Raw genomic sequence first — 25,583 nt, forward strand, 5'->3', positions numbered from 1 at the left:
AACCATACTAAAAACTTTGGGCTACGACAAACAGGGGCCGAGTACTTAAGCAGAACGTAACGAAACAAACCCCCTCCATAGGAAATGCATTAGACTATACTTTGCAGGCTCGTAACTCTGTTTCTATTGGAGATACGGGGATGTCCTTTGAGTATGTTATAGTCCAATTTGTCCCCCATCTAACCATACTAAAAACATTGAGCTACGACAAACAGGGGCCGAGTAATTAAGCTAAACGTAAACAAACAACCCGTCCATAGCAAATGCATTAGACTATACTTTGCAGGCCCATAACTCTGTGTCTACTAGAGATACGGGGATGTCCTTAGGATATGTTATAGTCCAAAATGTCCCCCATCTAACCATACTAAAAACATTGAGCTAGGACAAACAGGGTCCGAGATATTAAGCAAAATGTTCGTCAACTTTTGTATCGTCTCACTTTATTTTTATTATGTTACTTATGATTTTTGCACTAAACTTTGGAGGCTCATAACTCTTGTTCTACAAGAGATACTGGGATCTCCTTTGGATATGTTATAGTACTCTTTGCTCCCCATACAAGGATACTTTAAACTTGAGGCTACCTCAATATCGTCGTCAACTTATTTTTTGTCTCACTTATTGTTAGAAGGTTACTTTTGATTTTTGAAAATAAACTTTGCAGGCTCGTAACTCTGGTTCTACCAGAGATACGGGGATGTAAATAATGTGACCTTGACACAAATGTTCGGATAATTATAAAGGTCTTTGCATGTTCCAAGCAAAAAAAAAAACTTCGCGGTTTCGAACCTGTGGCCTTCCGAGAGTGAGGCGGATGCGATAACCGCTACACTAAAGATATGTTATTATTTTTAATCGAAAGAACAGGGTCAAGTAATTTAGCAATACGTGAACAAACAAACCCCTCCATAGAAAATGCATTAGACTATACTTTGCAGGCTCGTAACTCTGTTTCTACTGGAGATACGGGGATGTCCTTTGAGTATGTTATAGTACAATTTGTCCCCCATCTAACCATACTAAAAACAATGAGCTACGACAAACAGTTGTCGAGTAATTAAGCTAATCGTAAACAAACAAACCCCTCCATAGGAAATGCATTAGACTATACTTTGCAGGCCCATAACTCTGTGTCTACTAGAGATACGGGGATGTCCTTAGGATATGTTATAGTCCAAATTGTCCCCCATCTAACCATACTAAAGACTTTGTGCTACGACAAACAGGGGCCGAGTACTTAAGCAAAACGTAACGAAACAAACCCCCTCCATAGGAAATGCATTAGACTATAGTTTGCAGGCTCGTAACTCTGTTTCTATTGGAGATACGGGGATGTCCTTTGAGTATGTTATTGTCCAATTTGTCCCCCATCTAACCATACTACAAATAATGAGCTACGACAAACAAGGGCCGAGTAATTAAGCTAAACGTAAACAAACAACCCGTCCATAGGAAATGCAGTAGACTATATTTTGCAGGCCCATAACTCTGTGTCTACTAGAGATACGGGGATGTCCTTAGGATATGTTATAGACCAAATTGTCCCCCATCTAACCATACTAAAAACTTTGGGCTACGAGAAACAGGGGCCGAGTACTTAAGCAAAACGTAACGAAACAAACCCCCTCCATAGGAAATGCATTAGACTATACTTTGCAGGCTCGTAAATCTGTTTCTACTGGAGATACGGGGATGTCCTTTGAGTATGTTATAGTCCAATTTGTCCCCCATCTAACCATACTACAAATAATGAGCTACGACAAACAAGGGCCGAGTAATTAAGCTAAACGTAAACAAACAACCCGTCCATAGGAAATGCAGTAGACTATATTTTGCAGGCCCATAACTCTGTGTCTACTAGAGATACGGGGATGTCCTTAGGATATGTTATAGTCCAAATTGTCCCCCATCTAACCATACTAAAAACTTTGGGCTACGACAAATAGGGGCCGAGTACTTAAGCAAAACGTAACGAAACAAACCCCCTCCATAGGAAATGCATTAGACTATAGTTTGCAGGCTCGTAACTCTGTTTCTATTGGAGATACGGGGATGTCCTTTGAGTATGTTATAGTCCAATTTGTCCCCCATCTAACCATACTACAAATAATGAGCTACGACAAACAAGGGCCGAGTAATTAAGCTAAACGTAAACAAACAACCCGTCCATAGGAAATGCAGTAGACTATATTTTGCAGGCCCATAACTCTGTGTCTACTAGAGATACGGGGATGTCCTTAGGATATGTTATAGTCCAAATTGTCCCCCATCTAACCATATTAAAAACTTTGGGCTACGACAAACAGGGGCCGAGTACTTAAGCAAAACGTAACGAAACAAACCCCCTCCATAGGAAATGCATTAGACTATACTTTGCAGGCTCGTAAATCTGTTTCTACTGGAGATACGGGGATGTCCTTTGAGTATGTTATAGTCCAATTTGTCCCCCATCTAACCATACTACAAATAATGAGCTACGACAAACAAGGGCCGAGTAATTAAGCTAAACGTAAACAAAAAACCCGTCCATAGGAAATGCAGTAGACTATATTTTGCAGGCCCATAACTCTGTGTCTACTAGAGATACGGGGATGTCCTTAGGATATGTTATAGTCCAAATTGTCCTCCATCTAACCATACTAAACACTTTGGGCTACGACAAACAGGGGCCGAGTACTTAAGCAAAACGTAACGAAACAAACCCCCTCAATAGGAAATGCATTAGACTATAGTTTGCAGGCTCGTAACTCTGTTTCTATTGGAGATACGGGGATGTCCTTTGAGTATGTTATAGTCCAATTTGTCCCCCATCTAACCATACTACAAATAATGAGCTACGACAAACAAGGGCCGAGTAATTAAGCTAAACGTAAACAAACAACCCGTCCATAGGAAATGCAGTAGACTATATTTTGCAGGCCCATAACTCTGTGTCTACTAGAGATACGGGGATGTCCTTAGGATATGTTATAGTCCAAATTGTCCCCCATCTAACCATATTAAAAACTTTGGGCTACGACAAACAGGGGCCGAGTACTTAAGCAAAACGTAACGAAACAAACCCCCTCCATAGGAAATGCATTAGACTATACTTTGCAGGCTCGTAAATCTGTTTCTACTGGAGATACGGGGATGTCCTTTGAGTATGTTATAGTCCAATTTGTCCCCCATCTAACCATACTACAAATAATGAGCTACGACAAACAAGGGCCGAGTAATTAAGCTAAACGTAAACAAACAACCCGTCCATAGGAAATGCATTAGACTATATTTTGCAGGCCCATAACTCTGTGTCTACTAGAGATACGGGGATGTCCTTAGGATAAGTTATAGTCCAAATTGTCCCCCATCTAACCATACTAAAAACTTTGGGCTACGACAAACAGGGGCCGAGTACTTAAGCAAAACGTAACGAAACAAACCCCCTCCATAGGAAATGCATTAGACTATACTTTGCAGGCTCGTAAATCTGTTTCTACTGGAGATACGGGGATGTCCTTTGAGTATGTTATAGTCCAATTTGTCCCCCATCTAACCATACTACAAATAATGAGCTACGACAAACAAGGGCCGAGTAATTAAGCTAAACGTAAACAAAAAACCCGTCCATAGGAAATGCAGTAGACTATATTTTGCAGGCCCATAACTCTGTGTCTACTAGAGATACGGGGATGTCCTTAGGATATGTTATAGTCCAAATTGTCCCCCATCTAACCATACTAAAAACTTTGGGCTACGACAAACAGGGGCCGAGTACTTAAGCAAAAAGTAACGAAACAAACCCCCTCCATAGGAAATGCATTAGACTATACTTTGCAGGCTCGTAAATCTGTTTCTACTGGAGATACGGGGATGTCCTTTGAGTATGTTATAGTCCAATTTGTCCCCCATCTAACCATACTACAAATAATGAGCTACGACAAACAAGGGCCGAGTAATTAAGCTAAACGTAAACAAACAACCCGTCCATAGGAAATGCAGTAGACTATATTTTGCAGGCCCATAACTCTGTGTCTACTAGAGATACGGGGATGTCCTTAGGATATGTTATAGTCCAAATTGTCCTCCATCTAACCATACTAAAAACTTTGGGCTACGACAAACAGGGGCCGAGTACTTAAGCAAAACGTAACGAAACAAACCCCCTCCATAGGAAATGCATTAGACTATAGTTTGCAGGCTCGTAACTCTGTTTCTATTGGAGATACGGGGATGTCCTTTGAGTATGTTATTGTCCAATTTGTCCCCCATCTAACCATACTACAAATAATGAGCTACGACAAACAAGGGCCGAGTAATTAAGCTAAACGTAAACAAACAACCCGTCCATAGGAAATGCAGTAGACTATATTTTGCAGGCCCATAACTCTGTGTCTACTAGAGATACGGGGATGTCCTTAGGATATGTTATAGGCCAAATTGTCCCCCATCTAACCATACTAAAAACTTTGGGCTACGACAAACAGGGGCCGAGTACTTAAGCAAAACGTAACGAAACAAACCCCCTCCATAGGAAATGCATTAGACTATACTTTGCAGGCTCGTAAATCTGTTTCTACTGGAGATACGGGGATGTCCTTTGAGTATGTTATAGTCCAATTTGTCCCCCATCTAACCATACTACAAATAATGAGCTACGACAAACAAGGGCCGAGTAATTAAGCTAAACGTAAACAAACAACCCGTCCATAGGAAATGCATTAGACTATATTTTGCAGGCCCATAACTCTGTGTCTACTAGAGATACGGGGATGTCCTTAGGATAAGTTATAGTCCAAATTGTCCCCCATCTAACCATACTAAAAACTTTGGGCTACGACAAACAGGGGCCGAGTACTTAAGCAAAACGTAACGAAACAAACCCCCTCCATAGGAAATGCATTAGACTATACTTTGCAGGCTCGTAAATCTGTTTCTACTGGAGATACGGGGATGTCCTTTGAGTATGTTATAGTCCAATTTGTCCCCCATCTAACCATACTACAAATAATGAGCTACGACAAACAAGGGCCGAGTAATTAAGCTAAACGTAAACAAACAACCCGTCCATAGGAAATGCAGTAGACTATATTTTGCAGGCCCATAACTCTGTGTCTACTAGAGATACGGGGATGTCCTTAGGATATGTTATAGTCCAAATTGTCCTCCATCTAACCATACTAAAAACTTTGGGCTACGACAAACAGGGGCCGAGTACTTAAGCAAAACGTAACGAAACAAACCCCCTCCATAGGAAATGCATTAGACTATAGTTTGCAGGCTCGTAACTCTGTTTCTATTGGAGATACGGGGATGTCCTTTGAGTATGTTATTGTCCAATTTGTCCCCCATCTAACCATACTACAAATAATGAGCTACGACAAACAAGGGCCGAGTAATTAAGCTAAACGTAAACAAACAACCCGTCCATAGGAAATGCATTAGACTATATTTTGCAGGCCCATAACTCTGTGTCTACTAGAGATACGGGGATGTCCTTAGGATAAGTTATAGTCCAAATTGTCCCCCATCTAACCATACTAAAAACTTTGGGCTACGACAAACAGGGGCCGAGTACTTAAGCAAAACGTAACGAAACAAACCCCCTCCATAGGAAATGCATTAGACTATACTTTGCAGGCTCGTAAATCTGTTTCTACTGGAGATACGGGGATGTCCTTTGAGTATGTTATAGTCCAATTTGTCCCCCATCTAACCATACTACAAATAATGAGCTACGACAAACAAGGGCCGAGTAATTAAGCTAAACGTAAACAAACAACCCGTCCATAGGAAATGCAGTAGACTATATTTTGCAGGCCCATAACTCTGTGTCTACTAGAGATACGGGGATGTCCTTAGGATATGTTATAGTCCAAATTGTCCTCCATCTAACCATACTAAAAACTTTGGGCTACGACAAACAGGGGCCGAGTACTTAAGCAAAACGTAACGAAACAAACCCCCTCCATAGGAAATGCATTAGACTATAGTTTGCAGGCTCGTAACTCTGTTTCTATTGGAGATACGGGGATGTCCTTTGAGTATGTTATTGTCCAATTTGTCCCCCATCTAACCATACTACAAATAATGAGCTACGACAAACAAGGGCCGAGTAATTAAGCTAAACGTAAACAAACAACCCGTCCATAGGAAATGCAGTAGACTATATTTTGCAGGCCCATAACTCTGTGTCTACTAGAGATACGGGGATGTCCTTAGGATATGTTATAGACCAAATTGTCCCCCATCTAACCATACTAAAAACTTTGGGCTACGACAAACAGGGGCCGAGTACTTAAGCAAAACGTAACGAAACAAACCCCCTCCATAGGAAATGCATTAGACTATACTTTGCAGGCTCGTAAATCTGTTTCTACTGGAGATACGGGGATGTCCTTTGAGTATGTTATAGTCCAATTTGTCCCCCATCTAACCATACTACAAATAATGAGCTACGACAAACAAGGGCCGAGTAATTAAGCTAAACGTAAACAAACAACCCGTCCATAGGAAATGCATTAGACTATATTTTGCAGGCCCATAACTCTGTGTCTACTAGAGATACGGGGATGTCCTTAGGATAAGTTATAGTCCAAATTGTCCCCCATCTAACCATACTAAAAACTTTGGGCTACGACAAACAGGGGCCGAGTACTTAAGCAAAACGTAACGAAACAAACCCCCTCCATAGGAAATGCATTAGACTATACTTTGCAGGCTCGTAAATCTGTTTCTACTGGAGATACGGGGATGTCCTTTGAGTATGTTATAGTCCAATTTGTCCCCCATCTAACCATACTACAAATAATGAGCTACGACAAACAAGGGCCGAGTAATTAAGCTAAACGTAAACAAAAAACCCGTCCATAGGAAATGCAGTAGACTATATTTTGCAGGCCCATAACTCTGTGTCTACTAGAGATACGGGGATGTCCTTAGGATATGTTATAGTCCAAATTGTCCCCCATCTAACCATACTAAAAACTTTGGGCTACGACAAACAGGGGCCGAGTACTTAAGCAAAAAGTAACGAAACAAACCCCCTCCATAGGAAATGCATTAGACTATAGTTTGCAGGCTCGTAACTCTGTTTCTATTGGAGATACGGGGATGTCCTTTGAGTATGTTATTGTCCAATTTGTCCCCCATCTAACCATACTACAAATAATGAGCTACGACAAACAAGGGCCGAGTAATTAAGCTAAACGTAAACAAACAACCCGTCCATAGGAAATGCAGTAGACTATATTTTGCAGGCCCATAACTCTGTGTCTACTAGAGATACGGGGATGTCCTTAGGATATGTTATAGACCAAATTGTCCCCCATCTAACCATACTAAAAACTTTGGGCTACGACAAACAGGGGCCGAGTACTTAAGCAAAACGTAACGAAACAAACCCCCTCCATAGGAAATGCATTAGACTATACTTTGCAGGCTCGTAAATCTGTTTCTACTGGAGATACGGGGATGTCCTTTGAGTATGTTATAGTCCAATTTGTCCCCCATCTAACCATACTACAAATAATGAGCTACGACAAACAAGGGCCGAGTAATTAAGCTAAACGTAAACAAACAACCCGTCCATAGGAAATGCATTAGACTATATTTTGCAGGCCCATAACTCTGTGTCTACTAGAGATACGGGGATGTCCTTAGGATAAGTTATAGTCCAAATTGTCCCCCATCTAACCATACTAAAAACTTTGGGCTACGACAAACAGGGGCCGAGTACTTAAGCAAAACGTAACGAAACAAACCCCCTCCATAGGAAATGCATTAGACTATACTTTGCAGGCTCGTAAATCTGTTTCTACTGGAGATACGGGGATGTCCTTTGAGTATGTTATAGTCCAATTTGTCCCCCATCTAACCATACTACAAATAATGAGCTACGACAAACAAGGGCCGAGTAATTAAGCTAAACGTAAACAAAAAACCCGTCCATAGGAAATGCAGTAGACTATATTTTGCAGGCCCATAACTCTGTGTCTACTAGAGATACGGGGATGTCCTTAGGATATGTTATAGTCCAAATTGTCCCCCATCTAACCATACTAAAAACTTTGGGCTACGACAAACAGGGGCCGAGTACTTAAGCAAAAAGTAACGAAACAAACCCCCTCCATAGGAAATGCATTAGACTATAGTTTGCAGGCTCGTAACTCTGTTTCTATTGGAGATACGGGGATGTCCTTTGAGTATGTTATTGTCCAATTTGTCCCCCATCTAACCATACTACAAATAATGAGCTACGACAAACAAGGGCCGAGTAATTAAGCTAAACGTAAACAAACAACCCGTCCATAGGAAATGCAGTAGACTATATTTTGCAGGCCCATAACTCTGTGTCTACTAGAGATACGGGGATGTCCTTAGGATATGTTATAGACCAAATTGTCCCCCATCTAACCATACTAAAAACTTTGGGCTACGACAAACAGGGGCCGAGTACTTAAGCAAAACGTAACGAAACAAACCCCCTCCATAGGAAATGCATTAGACTATACTTTGCAGGCTCGTAAATCTGTTTCTACTGGAGATACGGGGATGTCCTTTGAGTATGTTATAGTCCAATTTGTCCCCCATCTAACCATACTACAAATAATGAGCTACGACAAACAAGGGCCGAGTAATTAAGCTAAACGTAAACAAACAACCCGTCCATAGGAAATGCATTAGACTATATTTTGCAGGCCCATAACTCTGTGTCTACTAGAGATACGGGGATGTCCTTAGGATAAGTTATAGTCCAAATTGTCCCCCATCTAACCATACTAAAAACTTTGGGCTACGACAAACAGGGGCCGAGTACTTAAGCAAAACGTAACGAAACAAACCCCCTCCATAGGAAATGCATTAGACTATATTTTGCAGGCTCGTAAATCTGTTTCTACTGGAGATACGGGGATGTCCTTTGAGTATGTTATAGTCCAATTTGTCCCCCATCTAACCATACTACAAATAATGAGCTACGACAAACAAGGGCCGAGTAATTAAGCTAAACGTAAACAAAAAACCCGTCCATAGGAAATGCAGTAGACTATATTTTGCAGGCCCATAACTCTGTGTCTACTAGAGATACGGGGATGTCCTTAGGATATGTTATAGTCCAAATTGTCCCCCATCTAACCATACTAAAAACTTTGGGCTACGACAAACAGGGGCCGAGTACTTAAGCAAAAAGTAACGAAACAAACCCCCTCCATAGGAAATGCATTAGACTATACTTTGCAGGCTCGTAAATCTGTTTCTACTGGAGATACGGGGATGTCCTTTGAGTATGTTATAGTCCAATTTGTCCCCCATCTAACCATACTACAAATAATGAGCTACGACAAACAAGGGCCGAGTAATTAAGCTAAACGTAAACAAACAACCCGTCCATAGGAAATGCAGTAGACTATATTTTGCAGGCCCATAACTCTGTGTCTACTAGAGATACGGGGATGTCCTTAGGATATGTTATAGTCCAAATTGTCCTCCATCTAACCATACTAAAAACTTTGGGCTACGACAAACAGGGGCCGAGTACTTAAGCAAAACGTAACGAAACAAACCCCCTCCATAGGAAATGCATTAGACTATAGTTTGCAGGCTCGTAACTCTGTTTCTATTGGAGATACGGGGATGTCCTTTGAGTATGTTATTGTCCAATTTGTCCCCCATCTAACCATACTACAAATAATGAGCTACGACAAACAAGGGCCGAGTAATTAAGCTAAACGTAAACAAACAACCCGTCCATAGGAAATGCAGTAGACTATATTTTGCAGGCCCATAACTCTGTGTCTACTAGAGATACGGGGATGTCCTTAGGATATGTTATAGACCAAATTGTCCCCCATCTAACCATACTAAAAACTTTGGGCTACGAGAAACAGGGGCCGAGTACTTAAGCAAAACGTAACGAAACAAACCCCCTCCATAGGAAATGCATTAGACTATACTTTGCAGGCTCGTAAATCTGTTTCTACTGGAGATACGGGGATGTCCTTTGAGTATGTTATAGTCCAATTCGTCCCCCATCTAACCATACTACAAATAATGAGCTACGACAAACAAGGGCCGAGTAATTAAGCTAAACGTAAACAAACAACCCGTCCATAGGAAATGCAGTAGACTATATTTTGCAGGCCCATAACTCTGTGTCTACTAGAGATACGGGGATGTCCTTAGGATATGTTATAGTCCAAATTGTCCCCCATCTAACCATACTAAAAACTTTGGGCTACGACAAATAGGGGCCGAGTACTTAAGCAAAACGTAACGAAACAAACCCCCTCCATAGGAAATGCATTAGACTATAGTTTGCAGGCTCGTAACTCTGTTTCTATTGGAGATACGGGGATGTCCTTTGAGTATGTTATAGTCCAATTTGTCCCCCATCTAACCATACTACAAATAATGAGCTACGACAAACAAGGGCCGAGTAATTAAGCTAAACGTAAACAAACAACCCGTCCATAGGAAATGCAGTAGACTATATTTTGCAGGCCCATAACTCTGTGTCTACTAGAGATACGGGGATGTCCTTAGGATATGTTATAGTCCAAATTGTCCCCCATCTAACCGTATTAAAAACTTTGGGCTACGACAAACAGGGGCCGAGTACTTAAGCAAAACGTAACGAAACAAACCCCCTCCATAGGAAATGCATTAGACTATACTTTGCAGGCTCGTAAATCTGTTTCTACTGGAGATACGGGGATGTCCTTTGAGTATGTTATAGTCCAATTTGTCCCCCATCTAACCATACTACAAATAATGAGCTACGACAAACAAGGGCCGAGTAATTAAGCTAAACGTAAACAAAAAACCCGTCCATAGGAAATGCAGTAGACTATATTTTGCAGGCCCATAACTCTGTGTCTACTAGAGATACGGGGATGTCCTTAGGATATGTTATAGTCCAAATTGTCCTCCATCTAACCATACTAAAAACTTTGGGCTACGACAAACAGGGGCCGAGTACTTAAGCAAAACGTAACGAAACAAACCCCCTCAATAGGAAATGCATTAGACTATAGTTTGCAGGCTCGTAACTCTGTTTCTATTGGAGATACGGGGATGTCCTTTGAGTATGTTATAGTCCAATTTGTCCCCCATCTAACCATACTACAAATAATGAGCTACGACAAACAAGGGCCGAGTAATTAAGCTAAACGTAAACAAACAACCCGTCCATAGGAAATGCAGTAGACTATATTTTGCAGGCCCATAACTCTGTGTCTACTAGAGATACTGGGATGTCCTTAGGATATGTTATAGTCCAAATTGTCCCCCATCTAACCATATTAAAAACTTTGGGCTACGACAAACAGGGGCCGAGTACTTAAGCAAAACGTAACGAAACAAACCCCCTCCATAGGAAATGCATTAGACTATACTTTGCAGGCTCGTAACTCTGTTTCTATTGGAGATACGGGGATGTCCTTTGAGTATGTTATAGTCCAATTTGTCCCCCATCTAACCATACTACAAATAATGAGCTACGACAAACAAGGGCCGAGTAATTAAGCTAAACGTAAACAAACAACCCGTCCATAGGAAATGCAGTAGACTATATTTTGCAGGCCCATAACTCTGTGTCTACTAGAGATACGGGGATGTCCTTAGGATATGTTATAGTCCAAATTGTCCCCCATCTAACCATATTAAAAACTTTGGGCTACGACAAACAGGGGCCGAGTACTTAAGCAAAACGTAACGAAACAAACCCCCTCCATAGGAAATGCATTAGACTATACTTTGCAGGCTCGTAAATCTGTTTCTACTGGAGATACGGGGATGTCCTTTGAGTATGTTATAGTCCAATTTGTCCCCCATCTAACCATACTACAAATAATGAGCTACGACAAACAAGGGCCGAGTAATTAAGCTAAACGTAAAAAACAACCCGTCCATAGGAAATGCATTAGACTATATTTTGCAGGCCCATAACTCTGTGTCTACTAGAGATACGGGGATGTCCTTAGGATAAGTTATAGTCCAAATTGTCCCCCATCTAACCATACTAAAAACTTTGGGCTACGACAAACAGGGGCCGAGTACTTAAGCAAAACGTAACGAAACAAACCCCCTCCATAGGAAATGCATTAGACTATACTTTGCAGGCTCGTAAATCTGTTTCTACTGGAGATACGGGGATGTCCTTTGAGTATGTTATAGTCCAATTTGTCCCCCATCTAACCATACTAAAAACTTTGGGCTACGACAAACAGGGGCCGAGTACTTAAGCAAAACGTAACGAAACAAACCCCCTCAATAGGAAATGCATTAGACTATAGTTTGCAGGCTCGTAACTCTGTTTCTATTGGAGATACGGGGATGTCCTTTGAGTATGTTATAGTCCAATTTGTCCCCCATCTAACCATACTACAAATAATGAGCTACGACAAACAAGGGCCGAGTAATTAAGCTAAACGTAAACAAACAACCCGTCCATAGGAAATGCAGTAGACTATATTTTGCAGGCCCATAACTCTGTGTCTACTAGAGATACGGGGATGTCCTTAGGATATGTTATAGTCCAAATTGTCCCCCATCTAACCATATTAAAAACTTTGGGCTACGACAAACAGGGGCCGAGTACTTAAGCAAAACGTAACGAAACAAACCCCCTCCATAGGAAATGCAGTAGACTATATTTTGCAGGCCCATAACTCTGTGTCTACTAGAGATACGGGGATGTCCTTAGGATATGTTATAGTCCAAATTGTCCTCCATCTAACCATACTAAAAACTTTGGGCTACGACAAACAGGGGCCGAGTACTTAAGCAAAACGTAACGAAACAAACCCCCTCCATAGGAAATGCAGTAGACTATATTTTGCAGGCCCATAACTCTGTGTCTACTAGAGATACGGGGATGTCCTTAGGATATGTTATAGTCCAAATTGTCCTCCATCTAACCATACTAAAAACTTTGGGCTACGACAAACAGGGGCCGAGTACTTAAGCAAAACGTAACGAAACAAACCCCCTCAATAGGAAATGCATTAGACTATAGTTTGCAGGCTCGTAACTCTGTTTCTATTGGAGATACGGGGATGTCCTTTGAGTATGTTATTGTCCAATTTGTCCCCCATCTAACCATACTACAAATAATGAGCTACGACAAACAAGGGCCGAGTAATTAAGCTAAACGTAAACAAACAACCCGTCCATAGGAAATGCAGTAGACTATATTTTGCAGGCCCATAACTCTGTGTCTACTAGAGATACGGGGATGTCCTTAGGATATGTTATAGTCCAAATTGTCCCCCATCTAACCATATTAAAAACTTTGGGCTACGACAAACAGGGGCCGAGTACTTAAGCAAAACGTAACGAAACAAACCCCCTCCATAGGAAATGCATTAGACTATACTTTGCAGGCTCGTAAATCTGTTTCTACTGGAGATACGGGGATGTCCTTTGAGTATGTTATAGTCCAATTTGTCCCCCATCTAACCATACTACAAATAATGAGCTACGACAAACAAGGGCCGAGTAATTAAGCTAAACGTAAAAAACAACCCGTCCATAGGAAATGCATTAGACTATATTTTGCAGGCCCATAACTCTGTGTCTACTAGAGATACGGGGATGTCCTTAGGATAAGTTATAGTCCAAATTGTCCCCCATCTAACCATACTAAAAACTTTGGGCTACGACAAACAGGGGCCGAGTACTTAAGCAAAACGTAACGAAACAAACCCCCTCCATAGGAAATGCATTAGACTATACTTTGCAGGCTCGTAAATCTGTTTCTACTGGAGATACGGGGATGTCCTTTGAGTATGTTATAGTCCAATTTGTCCCCCATCTAACCATACTAAAAACTTTGGGCTACGACAAACAGGGGCCGAGTACTTAAGCAAAACGTAACGAAACAAACCCCCTCAATAGGAAATGCATTAGACTATAGTTTGCAGGCTCGTAACTCTGTTTCTATTGGAGATACGGGGATGTCCTTTGAGTATGTTATAGTCCAATTTGTCCCCCATCTAACCATACTACAAATAATGAGCTACGACAAACAAGGGCCGAGTAATTAAGCTAAACGTAAACAAACAACCCGTCCATAGGAAATGCAGTAGACTATATTTTGCAGGCCCATAACTCTGTGTCTACTAGAGATACGGGGATGTCCTTAGGATATGTTATAGTCCAAATTGTCCCCCATCTAACCATATTAAAAACTTTGGGCTACGACAAACAGGGGCCGAGTACTTAAGCAAAACGTAACGAAACAAACCCCCTCCATAGGAAATGCATTAGACTATACTTTGCAGGCTCGTAAATCTGTTTCTACTGGAGATACGGGGATGTCCTTTGAGTATGTTATAGTCCAATTTGTCCCCCATCTAACCATACTAAAAACTTTGGGCTACGACAAACAGGGGCCGAGTACTTAAGCAAAACGTAACGAAACAAACCCCCTCAATAGGAAATGCATTAGACTATAGTTTGCAGGCTCGTAACTCTGTTTCTATTGGAGATACGGGGATGTCCTTTGAGTATGTTATAGTCCAATTTGTCCCCCATCTAACCATACTACAAATAATGAGCTACGACAAACAAGGGCCGAGTAATTAAGCTAAACGTAAACAAACAACCCGTCCATAGGAAATGCAGTAGACTATATTTTGCAGGCCCATAACTCTGTGTCTACTAGAGATACGGGGATGTCCTTAGGATATGTTATAGTCCAAATTGTCCCCCATCTAACCATATTAAAAACTTTGGGCTACGACAAACAGGGGCCGAGTACTTAAGCAAAACGTAACGAAACAAACCCCCTCCATAGGAAATGCATTAGACTATACTTTGCAGGCTCGTAAATCTGTTTCTACTGGAGATACGGGGATGTCCTTTGAGTATGTTATAGTCCAATTTGTCCCCCATCTAACCATACTACAAATAATGAGCTACGACAAACAAGGGCCGAGTAATTAAGCTAAACGTAAAAAACAACCCGTCCATAGGAAATGCATTAGACTATATTTTGCAGGCCCATAACTCTGTGTCTACTAGAGATACGGGGATGTCCTTAGGATAAGTTATAGTCCAAATTGTCCCCCATCTAACCATACTAAAAACTTTGGGCTACGACAAACAGGGGCCGAGTACTTAAGCAAAACGTAACGAAACAAACCCCCTCCATAGGAAATGCATTAGACTATACTTTGCAGGCTCGTAAATCTGTTTCTACTGGAGATACGGGGATGTCCTTTGAGTATGTTATAGTCCAATTTGTCCCCCATCTAACCATACTAAAAACTTTGGGCTACGACAAACAGGGGCCGAGTACTTAAGCAAAACGTAACGAAACAAACCCCCTCAATAGGAAATGCATTAGACTATACTTTGCAGGCTCGTAACTCTGTTTCTACTGGAGATACGGGGATGTCCTTTGAGTATGTTATAGTCCAATTTGTCCCCCATCTAACCATACTACAAATAATGAGCTACGACAAACAAGGGCCGAGTAATTAAGCTAAACGTAAACAAACAACCCATCCATAGGAAATGCATTAGACTATACTTTGCAGGCCCATAACTCTGTGTCTACTAGAGATACGGGGATGTCCTTAGGATATGTTATAGTCCAAATTGTCCCCCATCTAACCATACTAAAAACTTTGGGCTACGACAAACAGGGGCCGAGTACTTAAGCAGAACGTAACGAAACAAACCCCCTCCATAGGAAATGCATTAGACTATACTTTGCAGGCTCGTAACTCTGTTTCTATTGGAGATACGGGGATGTCCTTTGAGTATGTTATAGTCCAATTTGTCCCCCATCTAACCATACTAAAAACATTGAGCTACGACAAACAGGGGCCGAGTAATTAAGCTAAACGTAAACAAACAACCCGTCCATAGCAAATGCATTAGACTATACTTTGCAGGCCCATAACTCTGTGTCTACTAGAGATACGGGGATGTCCTTAGGATATGTTATAGTCCAAAATGTCCCCCATCTAACCATACTAAAAACATTGAGCTAGGACAAACAGGGTCCGAGATATTAAGCAAAATGTTCGTCAACTTTTGTATCGTCTCACTTTATTTTTATTATGTTACTTATGATTTTTGCACTAAACTTTGGAGGCTCATAACTCTTGTTCTACAAGAGATACTGGGATCTCCTTTGGATATGTTATAGTACTCTTTGCTCCCCATACAAGGATACTTTAAACTTGAGGCTACCTCAATATCGTCGTCAACTTATTTTTTGTCTCACTTATTGTTAGAAGGTTACTTTTGATTTTTGAAAATAAACTTTGCAGGCTCGTAACTCTGGTTCTACCAGAGATACGGGGATGTAAATAATGTGACCTTGACACAAATGTTCGGATAATTATAAAGGTCTTTGCATGTTCCAAGCAAAAAAAAAAACTTCGCGGTTTCGAACCTGTGGCCTTCCGAGAGTGAGGCGGATGCGATAACCGCTACACTAAAGATATGTTATTATTTTTAATCGAAAGAACAGGGTCAAGTAATTTAGCAATACGTGAACAAACAAACCCCTCCATAGAAAATGCATTAGACTATACTTTGCAGGCTCGTAACTCTGTTTCTACTGGAGATACGGGGATGTCCTTTGAGTATGTTATAGTACAATTTGTCCCCCATCTAACCATACTAAAAACAATGAGCTACGACAAACAGTTGTCGAGTAATTAAGCTAATCGTAAACAAACAAACCCCTCCATAGGAAATGCATTAGACTATACTTTGCAGGCCCATAACTCTGTGTCTACTAGAGATACGGGGATGTCCTTAGGATATGTTATAGTCCAAATTGTCCCCCATCTAACCATACTAAAGACTTTGGGCTACGACAAACAGGGGCCGAGTACTTAAGCAAAACGTAACGAAACAAACCCCCTCCATAGGAAATGCATTAGACTATACTTTGCAGGCTCGTAAATCTGTTTCTACTGGAGATACGGGGATGTCCTTTGAGTATGTTATAGTCCAATTTGTCCCCCATCTAACCATACTACAAATAATGAGCTACGACAAACAAGGGCCGAGTAATTAAGCTAAACGTAAACAAACAACCCGTCCATAGGAAATGCATTAGACTATACTTTGCAGGCCCATAACTCTGTGTCTACTAGAGATACGGGGATGTCCTTAGGATAGGTTATAGTCCAAATTGTCCCCCATCTAACCATACTAAAAACATTGAGCTAGGACAAACAGGGTCCGAGATATTAAGCAAAATGTTCGTCAACTTTTGTATCGTCTCACTTTATTTTTATTATGTTACTTATGATTTTTGCACTAAACTTTGGAGGCTCATAACTCTTGTTCTACAAGAGATACTGGGATCTCCTTTGGATATGTTATAGTACTCTTTGCTCCCCATACAAGGATACTTTAAACTTGAGGCTACCTCAATATCGTCGTCAACTTATTTTTTGTCTCACTTATTGTTAGAAGGTTACTTTTGATTTTTGAAAATAAACTTTGCAGGGTCGTAACTCTGGTTCTACCAGAGATACGGGGATGTAAATAATGTGACCTTGACACAAATGTTCGGATAATTATAAAGGTCTTTGCATGTTCCAAGCAAAAAAAAAAACTTCGCGGTTTCGAACCTGTGGCCTTCCGAGAGTGAGGCGGATGCGATAACCGCTACACTAAAGATATGTTATTATTTTTAATCGAAAGAACAGGGTCAAGTAATTTAGCAATACGTGAACAAACAAACCCCTCCATAGAAAATGCATTAGACTATACTTTGCAGGCTCGTAACTCTGTTTCTACTGGAGATACGGGGATGTCCTTTGAGTATGTTATAGTACAATTTGTCCCCCATCTAACCATACTAAAAACAATGAGCTACGACAAACAGTTGTCGAGTAATTAAGCTAATCGTAAACAAACAAACCCCTCCATAGGAAATGCATTAGACTATACTTTGCAGGCCCATAACTCTGTGTCTACTAGAGATACGGGGATGTCCTTAGGATATGTTATAGTCCAAATTGTCCCCCATCTAACCATACTAAAGACTTTGGGCTACGACAAACAGGGGCCGAGTACTTAAGCAAAACGTAACGAAACAAACCCCCTCCATAGAAAATGCATTAGACTATACTTTGCAGGCTCGTAAATCTGTTTCTACTGGAGATACGGGGATGTCCTTTGAGTATGTTATAGTCCAATTTGTCCCCCATCTAACCATACTACAAATAATGAGCTACGACAAACAAGGGCCGAGTAATTAAGCTAAACGTAAACAAACAACCCATCCATAGGAAATGCATTAGACTATACTTTGCAGGCCCATAACTCTGTGTCTACTAGAGATACGGGAATGTCCTTAGGATATGTTATAGACCAAAATGTCCCCCATCTAACCATACTAAAAACATTGAGCTAGGACAAACAGGGTCCGAGATATTAAGCAAAATGTTCGTCAACTTTTGTATCGTCTCACTTATTTTTATTATGTTACTTATGATTTTTGCACTAAACTTTAGAGGCTCATAACTCTTGTTCTACAAGAGATACTGGGATCTCCTTTGGATATGTTATAGTACTCTTTGCTCCCCATACAAGGATACTTTAAACTCTAGGCTACCGCAATATCGTCGTCAACTTATTTTTTGTCTCACTTATTGTTAGAAGGTTACTTTTGATTTTTGAAAATAAATTTTGCAGGCTCGTAACTCTGTTTCTACTGGAGATACGGGGATGTCCTTTGAGTATGTTATAGACCAATTTGTCCTTCATCTAGCCATACCAAGAATTAGGGCTACGACAAACAGTAGTCGAGTAATTAAGCTAATCGTAAACAAACAAACCCCCTCCATAGGAAATACATTACACTAAATTCTGGAGGCTCGTAACTCTGGTTCTACCAGAGATACGGGGATGTAAATAATGTGACCTTGACACAAATGTTCGGATAATTATAAAAAAAAACTTCGCGGTTTCGAACCTGTGGCCTTCCGGGAGTGAGGCGGATGCGATAACCGCTACACTAAAGATATGTTATTATTTTTAATCGAAAGAACTGGGTCAAGTAATTAAGCAATACGTGAAAAAACAAACCCCTCCATAGAAAATGCATTAGACTATACTTTGCAGGCTCCTAACTCTGTTTCTACTGGAGATACGGGGATGTCCTTTGAGTATGTTATAGTCCAATTTGTCCCCCATCTAACCATACTACAAATAATGAGCTACGACAAACAAGGGCCGAGTAATTAAGCTAAACGTAAACAAACAACCCGTCCATAGGAAATGCAGTAGACTATATTTTGCAGGCCCATAATTCTGTGTCTACTAGAGATACGGGGATGTCCTTAGGATATGTTATAGTCCAATTTGTCCCCCATCTAACCATACTAAAAACTTTGGGCTACGACAAACAGGGGCCGAGTACTTAAGCAAAACGTAACGAAACAAACCCCCTCCATAGGAAATGCATTAGACTATACTTTGCAGGCTCGTAAATCTGTTTCTACTAGAGATACGGGGATGTCCTTTGAGTATGTTATAGTCCAATTTGTCCCCCATCTAACCATACTACAAATAATGAGCTACGACAAACAAGGGCCGAGTAATTAAGCTAAACGTAAACAAACAACCCGTCCATAGGAAATGCATTAGACTATACTTTGCAGGCCCATAACTCTGTGTCTACTAGAGATACGGAATGTCCTTAGGATATGTTATAGTCCAAATTGTCCCCCATCTAACCATACTAAAAACATTGAGCTAGGACAAACAGGGTCCGAGATATTAAGCAAAATGTTCGTCAACTTTTGTATCGTCTCACTTATTTTTATTATGTTACTTATGATTTTTGCACTAAACTTTGGAGGCTCATAACTCTTGTTCTACAAGAGATACTGGGATCTCCTTTGGATATGTTATAGTACTCTTTGCTCCCCATACAAGGATACTTTAAACTTGAGGCTACCTCAATATCGTCGTCAACTTATTTTTTGTCTCACTTATTGTTAGAAGGTTACTTTTGATTTTTGAAAATAAACTTTGCAGGGTCGTAACTCTGGTTCTACCAGAGATACGGGGATGTAAATAATGTGACCTTGACACAAATGTTCGGATAATTATAAAGGTCTTTGCATGTTCCAAGCAAAAAAAAAAACTTCGCGGTTTCAAACCTGTGGCCTTCCGAGAGTGAGGCGGATGCGATAACCGCTACACTAAAGATATGTTATTATTTTTAATCGAAAGAACAGGGTCAAGTAATTTAGCAATACGTGAACAAACAAACCCCTCCATAGAAAATGCATTAGACTATACTTTGCAGGCTCGTAACTCTGTTTCTACTGGAGATACGGGGATGTCCTTTGAGTATGTTATAGTACAATTTGTCCCCCATCTAACCATACTAAAAACAATGAGCTACGACAAACAGTTGTCGAGTAATTAAGCTAATCGTAAACAAACAAACCCCTCCATAGGAAATGCATTAGACTATACTTTGCAGGCCCATAACTCTGTGTCTACTAGAGATACGGGGATGTCCTTAGGATATGTTATAGTCCAAATTGTCCCCCATCTAACCATACTAAAGACTTTGGGCTACGACAAACAGGGGCCGAGTACTTAAGCAAAACGTAACGAAACAAACCCCCTCCATAGAAAATGCATTAGACTATACTTTGCAGGCTCGTAAATCTGTTTCTACTGGAGATACGGGGATGTCCTTTGAGTATGTTATAGTCCAATTTGTCCCCCATCTAACCATACTACAAATAATGAGCTACGACAAACAAGGGCCGAGTAATTAAGCTAAACGTAAACAAACAACCCATCCATAGGAAATGCATTAGACTATACTTTGCAGGCCCATAACTCTGTGTCTACTAGAGATACGGGGATGTCCTTAGGATATGTTATAGTCCAAAATGTCCCCCATCTAACCATACTAAAAACATTGAGCTAGGACAAACAGGGTCCGAGATATTAAGCAAAATGTTCGTCAACTTTTGTATCGTCTCACTTATTTTTATTATGTTACTTATGATTTTTGCACTAAACTTTGGAGGCTCATAACTCTTGTTCTACAAGAGATACTGGGATCTCCTTTGGATATGTTATAGTACTCTTTGCTCCCCATACAAGGATACTTTAAACTCTAGGCTACCGCAATATCGTCGTCAACTTATTTTTTGTCTCACTTATTGTTAGAAGGTTACTTTTGATTTTTGAAAATAAATTTTGCAGGCTCGTAACTCTGTTTCTACTGGAGATACGGGGATGTCCTTTGAGTATGTTATAGACCAATTTGTCCTTCATCTAGCCATACCAAGAATTAGGGCTACGACAAACAGTAGTCGAGTAATTAAGCTAATCGTAAACAAACAAACCCCCTCCATAGGAAATACATTACACTAAATTCTGGAGGCTCGTAACTCTGGTTCTACCAGAGATACGGGGATGTAAATAATGTGACCTTGACACAAATGTTCGGATAATTATAAAAAAAAACTTCGCGGTTTCGAACCTGTGGCCTTCCGGGAGTGAGGCGGATGCGATAACCGCTACACTAAAGATATGTTATTATTTTTAATCGAAAGAACTGGGTCAAGTAATTAAGCAATACGTGAAAAAACAAACCCCTCCATAGAAAATGCATTAGACTATACTTTGCAGGCTCCTAACTCTGTTTCTACTGGAGATACGGGGATGTCCTTTGAGTATGTTATAGTCCAATTTGTCCCCCATCTAACCATACTACAAATAATGAGCTACGACAAACAAGGGCCGAGTAATTAAGCTAAACGTAAACAAACAACCCGTCCATAGGAAATGCAGTAGACTATATTTTGCAGGCCCATAATTCTGTGTCTACTAGAGATACGGGGATGTCCTTAGGATATGTTATAGTCCAATTTGTCCCCCATCTAACCATACTAAAAACTTTGGGCTACGACAAACAGGGGCCGAGTACTTAAGCAAAACGTAACGAAACAAACCCCCTCCATAGGAAATGCATTAGACTATACTTTGCAGGCTCGTAAATCTGTTTCTACTAGAGATACGGGGATGTCCTTTGAGTATGTTATAGTCCAATTTGTCCCCCATCTAACCATACTACAAATAATGAGCTACGACAAACAAGGGCCGAGTAATTAAGCTAAACGTAAACAAACAACCCGTCCATAGGAAATGCATTAGACTATACTTTGCAGGCCCATAACTCTGTGTCTACTAGAGATGTTTTTAGTATGGTTAGATGGGGGACAAATTGGACTATAACATACTCAAAGGACATCCCCGTATCTCCAGTAGAAACAGAGTTACGAGCCTGCAAAATATAGTCTAATGCATTTTCTATGGAGGGGGTTTGTTTCGTTACGTTTTGCTTAAGTACTCGGCCCCTGTTTGTCGTAGCCCAAAGTTTTTAGTATGGTTAGATGGGGGACAATTTGGACTATAACATATCCTAAGGACATCCCCGTATCTCTAGTAGACACAGAGTTATGGGCCTGCAAAGTATAGTCTAATGCATTTCCTATGGAGGGGTTTGTTTGTTTACGATTAGCTTAATTACTCGACTGCTGTTTGTCGTAGCTCAATGATTTTAGTATGGTTAGATGGGGGACAAATTGGACTATAACATACTCAAAGGACATCCCCGTATCTCCAGTAGAAACAGAGTTACGAGCCTGCAAAGTATAGTCTAATGCATTTTCTATGGAGGGGGTTTGTTTCGTTACGTTTTGCTTAAGTACTCGGCCCTGTTTGTCGTAGCCCAAAGTTTTTAGTATGGTTAGATGGGGGACAATTTGGACTATAACATATCCTAAGGACATCCCCGTATCTCTAGTAGACACAGAGTTATGGGCCTGCAAAGTATAGTCTAATGCATTTCCTATGGAGGGGTTTGTTTGTTTACGATTAGCTTAATTACTCGACTACTGTTTGTCGTAGCTCATTGTTTTTAGTATGGTTAGATGGGGGACAAATTGTACTATAACATACTCAAAGGACATCCCCGTATCTCCAGTAGAAACAGAGTTACGAGCCTGCAAAGTATAGTCTAATGCATTTTCTATGGAGGGGTTTGTTTGTTCACGTATTGCTTAATTACTTGACCCTGTTCTTTCGATTAAAAATAATAACATATCTTTAGTGTAGCGGTTATCGCATCCGCCTCACTCTCGGAAGGCCACAGGTTCGAAACCGTGAAGTTTTTTTTTTTGCTTGGAACATGCAAAGACCTTTATAATTATCCGAACATTTGTGTCAAGGTCACATTATTTACATCCCCGTATCTCTGGTAGAACCAGAGTTACGAGCCTGCAAAGTTTATTTTCAAAAATCAAAAGTAACCTTCTAACAATAAGTGAGACAAAAAATAAGTTGACGACGATATTGAGGTAGCCTCAAGTTTAAAGTATCCTTGTATGGGGAGCAAAGAGTACTATAACATATCCAAAGGAGATCCCAGTATCTCTTGTAGAACAAGAGTTATGAGCCTCCAAAGTTTAGTGCAAAAATCATAAGTAACATAATAAAAATAAGTGAGACGATACAAAAGTTGACGAACATTTTGCTTAATATCTCGGACCCTGTTTGTCCTAGCTCAATGTTTTTAGTATGGTTAGATGGGGGACAATTTGGACTATAACATATCCTAAGGACATTCCGTATCTCTAGTAGACACAGAGTTATGGGCCTGCAAAGTATAGTCTAATGCATTTCCTATGGACGGGTTGTTTGTTTACGTTTAGCTTAATTACTCGGCCCTTGTTTGTCGTAGCTCATTATTTGTAGTATGGTTAGATGGGGGACAAATTGGACTATAACATACTCAAAGGACATCCCCGTATCTCTAGTAGAAACAGATTTACGAGCCTGCAAAGTATAGTCTAATGCATTTCCTATGGAGGGGGTTTGTTTCGTTACGTTTTGCTTAAGTACTCGGCCCCTGTTTGTCGTAGCCCAAAGTTTTTAGTATGGTTAGATGGGGGACAAATTGGACTATAACATATCCTAAGGACATCCCCGTATCTCTAGTAGACACAGAATTATGGGCCTGCAAAATATAGTCTACTGCATTTCCTATGGACGGGTTGTTTGTTTACGTTTAGCTTAATTACTCGGCCCTTGTTTGTCGTAGCTCATTATTTGTAGTATGGTTAGATGGGGGACAAATTGGACTATAACATACTCAAAGGACATCCCCGTATCTCCAGTAGAAACAGAGTTAGGAGCCTGCAAAGTATAGTCTAATGCATTTTCTATGGAGGGGTTTGTTTTTTCACGTATTGCTTAATTACTTGACCCAGTTCTTTCGATTAAAAATAATAACATATCTTTAGTGTAGCGGTTATCGCATCCGCCTCACTCCCGGAAGGCCACAGGTTCGAAACCGCGAAGTTTTTTTTTATAATTATCCGAACATTTGTGTCAAGGTCACATTATTTACATCCCCGTATCTCTGGTAGAACCAGAGTTACGAGCCTCCAGAATTTAGTGTAATGTATTTCCTATGGAGGGGGTTTGTTTGTTTACGATTAGCTTAATTACTCGACTACTGTTTGTCGTAGCCCTAATTCTTGGTATGGCTAGATGAAGGACAAATTGGTCTATAACATACTCAAAGGACATCCCCGTATCTCCAGTAGAAACAGAGTTACGAGCCTGCAAAATTTATTTTCAAAAATCAAAAGTAACCTTCTAACAATAAGTGAGACAAAAAATAAGTTGACGACGATATTGCGGTAGCCTAGAGTTTAAAGTATCCTTGTATGGGGAGCAAAGAGTACTATAACATATCCAAAGGAGATCCCAGTATCTCTTGTAGAACAAGAGTTATGAGCCTCCAAAGTTTAGTGCAAAAATCATAAGTAACATAATAAAAATAAGTGAGACGATACAAAAGTTGACGAACATTTTGCTTAATATCTCGGACCCTGTTTGTCCTAGCTCAATGTTTTTAGTATGGTTAGATGGGGGACAATTTGGACTATAACATATCCTAAGGACATTCCGTATCTCTAGTAGACACAGAGTTACGAGCCTGCAAAGTATAGTCTAATGCATTTTCTATGGAGGGGGTTTGTTTCGTTACGTTTTGCTTAAGTACTCGGCCCCTGTTTGTCGTAGCCCAAAGTTTTTAGTATGGTTAGATGGGGGACAATTTGGACTATAACATATCCTACGGACATCCCCGTATCTCTAGTAGACACAGAGTTATGGGCCTGCAAAGTATAGTCTAATGCATTTCCTAAGGAGGGGTTTGTTTGTTTACGATTAGCTTAATTACTCGACTGCTGTTTGTCGTAGCTCAATGTTTTTAGTATGGTTAGATGGGGGACAAATTGGACTATAACATACTCAAAGGACATCCCCGTATCTCCAGTAGAAACAGAGTTACGAGCCTGCAAAGTATAGTCTAATGCATTTTCTATGGAGGGGGTTTGTTTCGTTACGTTTTGCTTAAGTACTCGGCCCCTGTTTGTCGTAGCCCAAAGTTTTTAGTATGGTTAGATGGGGGACAATTTGGACTATAACATATCCTAAGGACATCCCCGTATCTCTAGTAGACACAGAGTTATGGGCCTGCAAAGTATAGTCTAATGCATTTCCTATGGAGGGGTTTG

The sequence above is a fragment of the Phalangium opilio genome, unplaced genomic scaffold, assembly GCF_054372755.1.
Source record: "Phalangium opilio isolate 3A_F unplaced genomic scaffold, DU_Popi_V2 ptg001170l_1, whole genome shotgun sequence".
Classification (NCBI taxonomy): domain Eukaryota; kingdom Metazoa; phylum Arthropoda; class Arachnida; order Opiliones; family Phalangiidae; genus Phalangium; species Phalangium opilio.